The sequence below is a fragment of the Lepisma saccharinum genome, chromosome 13 (genome assembly GCF_977018435.1).
Source record: "Lepisma saccharinum chromosome 13, izLepSacc3.1, whole genome shotgun sequence".
NCBI lineage: Eukaryota > Metazoa > Arthropoda > Insecta > Zygentoma > Lepismatidae > Lepisma > Lepisma saccharinum.
In genome coordinates, this window is record NC_139241.1 from 73624591 (window position 1) to 73633575 (window position 8985).

An 8985-nucleotide genomic window follows, 5' to 3' on the forward strand; every position below is an offset into this window, starting at 1 on the left:
GTCGGCGATTTGACGACAGAGAGGTTGTCATTTTCAAAGTGGAACAGTGGTTTTCGAGCAAATCGGAGGACTTCTACAACGAGGGCTTGAAACAGGTGAAGAAACGCTTGCAAAAATGTGTGACTCTGCAGGGAGACTACATGGAGAAGAACTAACTTTGACCACTGCAAGTGACTATTTTATGTTTTTTTATTTCATGGTGATAATTAAAACTTTTGGATACCCCCTCGTATGTGCCCATAAAACACATTTACTGTGCTACTTGTAAGGTTAAGCAGATTCAATGGGGCTCTTTAATATCAATCACGTCAATAATCTTTATTTTTCACTTGGACCAGAGTTTTAGGTGCTGTGACCTTATGTAATTACAACACTAGCAAGCAACAACAAATTTGATCCACCTAACATATTTATGGAAGTATATACCATATTTGCCAGCATATAAGACGCACCCCATTTATTTCATACACATTTTTGAGGAAAAAGCTTTACCACTGGTCTATTTTCAACAAATAACTTACCTAATGTAAATGGGAAAGAATATATTTTAACCTTCTTCGTCACACACTACAAGGAAGGAAGAAAGAAAGAAGTAGTCTAACTCAGAACAGAAAAAAAATCCAGAAATGGAGGCAATCAAAAACTGAGTATCAGCATATAACACTATTTTAAAGGGGAAAAAAAAGTGTGTGTTATTTTTTAATTTGAAATTAAAATTTTGGGTGCGTCAGCACTAAGGCTATATTGCACCCGTCACACTATGCGGGGTCCAGCCCCTTATCATAACAAAAAATAAAATCGTGTCTGAAAACTAAAATACCCTTACCTTGGTTAAAAGCTGAGGCTGTAAAGAGGCACTCAGCACATATAGCGACAAAACCCAGGACAACACACAGAATTATACCGGTCATAGTGCCAGTCCCCAGAGCTTCGTTCGTCAAATGCAGTCCAGGGTGTACTATATGGAAGTGAGGTTGACTTTTGGGTGCCTACGTGGAAGTTCACCCCTTACACCCCAAAGTGTGTCTTATAAGCTGGTAAATACAGTAGATGCGGGATTATTACCAGAAGTATTTTTTCTCATATGGAAATATAAAACACCAAAAGCAGCATAACACAGAATCAAATCACTTTGTGGCACAAATAAAATGTTTTCTAAATGGCAGCACTATGCTAGACAAAGGTCTGCATGCTGAATAACATGCGTAATGATGGGAAAATTAATTTTGCACAATCAACACAGTGTATGTGCTTACAGAAATATGAAGAATTCAATTCCTGTGGAATATCAACTAGTACATTTGTACGTTAGCATATCATGAGCAGTGTTTGGGGTCATTCAACGACTTTAACCCCCCCCCCCCCCTTCTGAGAATTATGTTGATTTTTTTCTTAATTGGCAGATTATTTTACTCCACAAAAACACCCTTCCATGAGCTAAAAACAACTGAAAACGTTCATAAATAAAATATTCTTCACAAACCATGCAAAATATTTCACTTTCTCATGGGTTACAGAGGGTTAGGGATAGCCAGTGTTTATCAGCAGATTATTATTTGCATGAAACAAACCTAGCAGATGTCAACATAATGCTAACGACCTTCAAAAACATTACAATGCTAACAACATTTAACAGCAGACTACTACTTTGCAACTTAGCTAAAAAAATACTTGCAACATGAGAGGTAAGTAGGTAGAGAATGAACTACTATTTTCAGTCATGCATAAGACGATACTAGTCTTTTGATATATCAATTTACGCAAACAATTTGATTATACAGGGCAAGGTTTAATTTTTTTGGTACCTCCTAATAACTCTGGATAAAGAAACATATAAATATCATTATCGAACCATGTAAAAATTGCATTCGTAGCATGATGAAATCGCAATAAAACAAAAGGAATTTGGGCCGAACTTCTTTCATAGTGGCTGATTTTGTATAATATGCTTGACATTTCGTGAATAACTCGATGCCTGTTGTTATCACTACACTAGTTGTCCTGGTTTGTTTACATAGAACACATTATCTATACATTGGAGTGATGTAATTATGATGCACCATTTGGGCATATAGGCATCAACCATGACAACTTGATCATCAGTGCAACGTCAAAACTAGTGTGCAAGAGGAGAAACATACATTTCTGTAATGGGGGAGGAAGGGTGGTGGCACCTAGCAAGGAACAAAATTAATAACATTCTGAATTTATTTAAAATATCAATGTTCACACTGACGAATTTCGTAAAAGATGAAGCTTATTCGATTAGCTGCTTTCGAAATCTATCATTTACATGCATACTCACAAGTTAAGGTACAAGGTTTAAAAAAAACAATTGGTCACAGAAAAATTAAAGGAAAGTTTCCCATTGTTCAATATTCTGCAAAAAACACAAGTCCCTGCTCCTGCATTGAAAAAGTTCAAGAACTGAATATAAATAATGATGCATTTTTCTTGTATGATATCTCTGCCCCATATATGTGTTTAACACCAAGCAGCCATTTTTTTTTACTAATGCCTGGGTAACAGACTAAATGCACAGCCATGAAATTAGGCAGGTGGCAGAAGTTCGTGCTGTTGCCATGTCAGAGCAGAACTCCGTGTGTTCTGAGGTTTAAGAGAATGAAAGATCCCGTTGTAGTTGGTCTTTGTAATCCATGGGATTCAAACTGACAGTATTTGCTCGAAAGGTCAGGGATGACAACTGTATATCGAATGGGTCTCGAAAGTGTCCCCGGAGAGAGGTCAGTCTGACGCTTGAACTAGGCAATGCAGCCTGGTTGACATTGCCACACAGTGCACGGGAACCAGCGAATTTTGTCCCACTCTCGCTTTGCTTTACCCACATGTGGCACCAGCACAATTCAGTCCAGCCGCCTATTTTCATGGCTGTGCGTATTGTGCTACCATTTATTAAAAACATTATGGACTTGGCATAATTGTGCATTTTCGGTGATCATCTGTTTTTGCAAGTTTCGTCATTCATAATTGCCAGATTAGATTTATTGTATTCCATTGTGGGTGTGTATTTTCTGTTAAATATAACTCCCCTTTCAAACTGCTTATGTGAATCAGGTAATTATGGAATAGAATTTTCACACTTTCTTCTATATGTATGGAACTACATAACATTATTTTAAAAAAAAACCACAAACATACCCACAGAAGCCAAAATTTAGGAAAACATGAAATTTCCATATTAATACAGTCTCCCATGACTTAATAAGCAATATATTGACATTATACATACTTCAAACATTCAGACTTGTAGCCAAACTTTGAAAATATTCCACATCCTTCCATACACCTAGTAACAATCATCCAGCATGCGGAAGTCAGAGTTCTACATATAGTATGGACCTTGCAAATGGCATAATGAGCTTGTTCTCAACATGAAGGCACACCAGCCAATGTCCTATGGTTGGCTTAGATTAACGTTACTGTTCAAGCTGTACCTTTAGTTCAGTTTTTAGTTTTCAGTCCAATTTATGCACAGTATGACTGCACGATCAGACTGCTTTGAGGACATTCAGGAAACAGGCAAAAAGTACTTTGAACCATGGTAATGTGATTCAAAATATCCTCGCCACATTTTCCTGTCATAAGGAAACATAATGCTTTCCAATACACACTGAATGATTGTTGATGTTCAGAAGTTCATACCCTTGACCCTCTGTAACACCTCAAGAAAGAGAAATATTTCACATGGTTTATGAATATTATGTTGTGTATGAACGTTTTCAGTTGTTTTTAGCATATGTTATTGTGAAGTAAAGTATGTCTGTTAACTTAGCCTGTTACCTTACCATAAAGCAGAACAGACCGAAAGCTTCGTGCAAGGGAACATGGCACTTAACACAACATTCCACAACAGCAGCTATAATTTTATGTTGTTAGGTTAGGATTGGGACTGATAGCTATTTTCGACACGTTCTCTCGCTATTTGAGTGTGAATATAAATGGTTTTTACTAATATTAAATTTCTCATATCGGACAAATGGATTTCTTCAAATTTACAGGAGAAATTACTTACCGAATGCAGTTTCTCTATACTTGTGGAAGTTCAGGGAAGTGTTTTCTCGTGTCGTTCATTGAATTTTGCCGGTAAATCATCTATTTTTCGATATAAATGTGTGACCTATACATGAAACCTCTTGCATCCATTTACTTCCAGGTGGATGTAGCCTGTGTGTGATGATGTAATCCCGGTCAGTGTTTCCAAACACGTGTTTTTGTAACTGAAGAAGCAACGTTTCCACAAATGGTTTGTGGGGCTATGTGTCAATGGTTCGTGGGGCTATGTGAGAATGGTGCGTGGGACTACACATATTTTTTTAAAACCAATTTTTAACTATTGTAACCTAAACATGACCCTACCTAACCTAACCTTACCGGAAATGGTTCGTGGAGCTATGCGTCAATGGTTTGTGGGGCTACATAGGTATTTTTGGGTGCAGTGGGGTGGAAACACTGCATGCAGAGTAGGGTAGTGTAACTGTGACCACCATTTTGCGTATTACCGAAGGCAAAAAGAAACTAAGAAAACTTACTCGATATGTCACATATAGAGCTTATTTCCATGAAATAAGCGAAATGCCACCTTCAGTAATGTTTCTCAATGCAGAATACGTAAGGGCGAATATTCAAATTAAATGAACTAGCAAATTTCAGCAGTTTGTCCGATACAAGAAATTTGCCTTACTAATAAACAGGGGCGAAAGTACTCTGAAATGACAGGTTTTTAATTATGCAGGTCATATTTGGACTCATATCTCCGTTATTTGTGTTTTCCACACACTGGAACCAATTTCATATTACAGAAAACATCAAAATCTGTTGGTTAAAGAAAATCAAGATAATTCTCAAGGGAGTATAGTGGGTCAACAGCCCTGGAGGTGTTCAACATTTTGTATTTGTTGCTTATTTGTTTCATTCACTTGTGATGTTTCAACTGTTGTTGGATTTTAAGGTTTGCTCTCCCTTCCTCCCCCCCCCCCAAATGTACTTTTTTAGTTTCTATGGTGGTTAGGTTACTCAGCTGGATTTGATGTTAATTTCTAAATAATATACTTCTGTACTCATCGTTAGTTAATTTGCTACAGTAACTTATTGATGATGGAAATTTCTCATGTGCATTATAATAGTCAAAAAGTAGCTATTTGGCACGTAATGTTAATTGGACATATCCATTTTCGGATGCTTCTACTAACTTTCAGAGAATAAAAAAAAAGTATTTCAATCTAATTTCGAGCTGGTAATCTAGTGCTGTGTGGGGCTTAATGGGAGGATGAGGGGATCCCCTCTCCAGTTGCTAACTTTTAGCACTTATGTGGGAGGGGAGTGGTTGGGTAGAACTACATAACTTAATAATATCCTGACGATTCGAGAAGAGTTACTGGAAAGTTTTCAAATACCACACTGTTAATATGCATTATTAGATGGATGTCATTGGCAAGTTCCTACCATGGAGATAAGATTACTTCGTTATTTCTTACTGAACTCGGGAAGACTGATTAATCTCAACAACTTCAGTGACTGTTAAACAGTCGAAATATCATTCACGAATTAAAATTAAACAACTGTAAAAAACGGAAAAACACGAATAGCCATCACGGTCCCTACACGTATCGGAATGTTTCGTGAAAATTTATATTGTAATGTGCCTATGTCGATTTGACACGAACACAAAATACGTGTATAATATAAAACTCATTTTCGAGTTCGTACTTACGATGACACCATCAAAAAAACTTGATTAAGCGTAATATCCATGTGTACGTGTCCAAATATGAAAACCAACTTGCTGTTGGAAGTACATGTATGCTGAAAACCGTCTTGTGGCGACAGCATTTAATTCCGAATTACGACGAAAATGTCTTGACTCTCTTTCGATGCGGTTACCAATATTGTTAGATTATCCTGCATATCAACTTTCGTGTCAACAAGAAATATGTACTCAGTATAATTGACATAGTATGTCATCACAATATAAGACTTACCTCCAAATATAAAATGTTATTCACTGATGATGAAAACTGTCAATTTTCGTGCACATTTTAAATCAAACTTAATTCACTACAAAACTCAGCTGGTGTTGGTGTCATGAGATGTCGCATTCATACGTCATAAGATCATGTGACGATAACCAGTGATACTAGCTACATCTATTTGAAATGTCTGTAAAAGATGTGAATTTTCACCGCCAAGGGAAATTATCCGTGGTTGCGACCCGAAACCCTTTACGAAATACACATCTCAAATATGATATCCATAGGTAAATTAAATGAGACTACAACCTGCACAAATTATTATTGAATCATGAATTCCCGTTACACACAAACACAACGAAATCGCAATATATTTGTCTTTTGGAGAAATTTCAACATTATGGGGAATTTGTGGGAATATGAAAATTGTTCATAGATTGTATCACTGGCAAGCTACCATAGACATCATGCAAACTGCTCAGGAAGCTGCTGTCGCTCTGCCATCGAGTTATACACCATCTTGGAATTGCTTTCAAAACGGAAAACTTATTGGTAGTGTCTGCTGCCACGTTCTTTTTCTGCTGGAACCTCAAAAAATATGCACATGGTAGCAGACTTGATTTTTGTTTTATCGAGATTTCATCATGCTATATATGCAATTACGTCTGTAACACATACTGTGAAGTTGTAGCGATTACTTTCACAAAATGTTTTAAGATTAGGTCCCTCAGCATTCTTCTAATAATAAACCTAAATGCTCTCGTAGTTAGGTTAAGTTCTGTTAGCATTAAAATAATATCGCTAAATGCTTTCTAAAGAAACAGGTTCTAAATTTCCTGTACATTCATTCCCACTAATCATAAACTTGCATTTCTCTCGTCTTCATCTGTTCTTAAAATTTGTAACATCCTCTTAGCAGACGAATTGCGTGGCAGAAGCAAATTTGACGCTTATTCTTACTGCTGACACGTGCGTGGCAGCAGACCAAGACCATCTTCAGGTTCAGGCCACAGCGCTCAGTCAAGACGTCATCATCTGGAGGCGATGGTCTTATCGCTGTAAATCCCTTTTCGTAGAGAATTAAGGTATATTTTTTTCTTTTATGAAGTTAAATTTTGACATTTACCCTCCCGACGAATATAGTTAGAAGAAAAAGTATAATATTGAATATTTACACCAACATTTTCATTCAGGACGTCACTATGAACACCATAAAAATTCCTACCATTACACAAAGAAAGATTTGAAAACCGTTAGAAACTTCCTGGGGAAAATTTTAAACATTGTATGTTTTTGAAAAATATTATCGGGAATATTTGTCAGCTACAGTAAAACTCAGAGCAGTTTTGTATGAACTTTTGTATGTAAAAATCAATTGATTTAAATCAAAACCCTGCATGTTAGGTTGACCGTAAACTTTCCAAGTTACCTAATCAATTAAATTGTCTTTAACTTTACCCAAAATTAATCAACCAGATAATGCAGATATTCTGTGTAGCTATAGAATCTCAATACAAATACTTAATTTCTATATCCTTGCAACAAAAGCTAAAGAAATTGGTACAAGGGCAATGTTATATTTCTGTGAATAAAGATTAAACCTAAATCATTTGTCACATTGTAATTTAGAACCTATTTAGTTTATTGAACGAGAGATAACAAACAAATTGAATATTTTCATTGTCGTTAGTAAGATCTGTGACAATAACTTAAGTGTTTCAACATTTTCATTGAGAAAAGGCAGATTAATATTTTGATCTTAGCCTTCACTTGAGAAATAAACATTTGGAATATTTCCTTACACGGTTTTTACACTCTGTTAATAATATCGTGAAGAATGTTAATAAATTTAGAAACAGTAAACATTACACTGATTTAATAATCAAAGTTACGAACACTGAAGCTTCACAAAGACAAAAAATAAAAAGCGGTGCATATGAAACAGTTTTATATAATATAATATTTGTAGTTCATATTAACATAGCTAGGTAACAAAATGCTTTCTGTGTGAAAACATTTGTGTTTGAAACATAAGTAATATATTCTTGGATAATTTTACACACGAATATTTCATCGAAGTTCTTGTTATACATTGTACCCTTGTATCTGAATGCATAACCTCCTATCTTCCATTAGCCTCCGATAAGCCTAAAGAAACATAATAAAAGCGGGGTAAAATAAGAATGTAAATATACACAACTATCAACTTTGCCCAGTTGTATAGCTTTCTTTCATTAATCATATTTTGAAACTGAAAATTTGTGTAAATAATATTAATATGTTATCGAATGCTTGCATAAAATTTACACTAACAAACTGATTTGGTAGACACGACCGTAATATTTTAAACGTTGACTAAATCTTGAAACAAATTATTTTGCAATCATAAGCAACAACGTATCTTAACGTTAACCAATGTTTGTAATTCAGGGTAAATTATTTGTTGTTTCTAAAAAAAGATTGTTGATAAAAGATAAAACAAGACTTATATTAGATGCCTATTCTGTACACATGAAATCTTGACATCATGAACTATTCCTCTTATTTACTTATGAATATAAAACCTTTGTTACTTAACTTATATCTTTTCGTAGGGACCGAATCACATGGAATTTCCCTAAACATTTCTCATTTTCAGCAACACCTTGAAGAAATGTGAACGTTACTCTTACATTTTTCATCATAATTGCCTTTGCAATTGAGCACACAACACTTACTATACACCATACCTCTTGCACATTTAAGCATATTTACACGTCATGTACACTCGATTACAGTTCTTAAATTTGCATTACAATTCCATATTCACTAAAAAGGTCCAACATTGATTCCGAACAAGCAAATCAAACATGGCGGCTATCTCGCCTCCAGTTGATGACGCTTAGTCACGTGACCGGAGCAAGCCATTAGGCTTTCAGATAGAGAAGGTAATGAGCAGACTCGGCCAAACTTATTTGTTGATTTTGGTTGTGTCCGAAAGTACAGCAGGGCCGCATTT

General features: G+C 35.6%; 1 protein-coding gene across 4 annotated transcripts in view; it reads right to left on the reverse strand.

The window, feature by feature from the left end:
- Positions 1–6112, reverse strand: part of LOC145997412 (TGF-beta-activated kinase 1 and MAP3K7-binding protein 3-like) — a 213881-nt gene extending 207769 nt beyond the window's left edge. For all 4 annotated transcript variants that reach the window (XM_083134435.1, XM_083134434.1, XM_083134436.1 and 1 more), the window contains exon 1: positions 6000–6112. The gene's annotated coding sequence lies outside the window, so the exon portion shown is untranslated. The remainder of the gene's footprint in view (positions 1–5999) is intronic.
- Positions 6113–8985: the final 2873 nt, after the last annotated feature.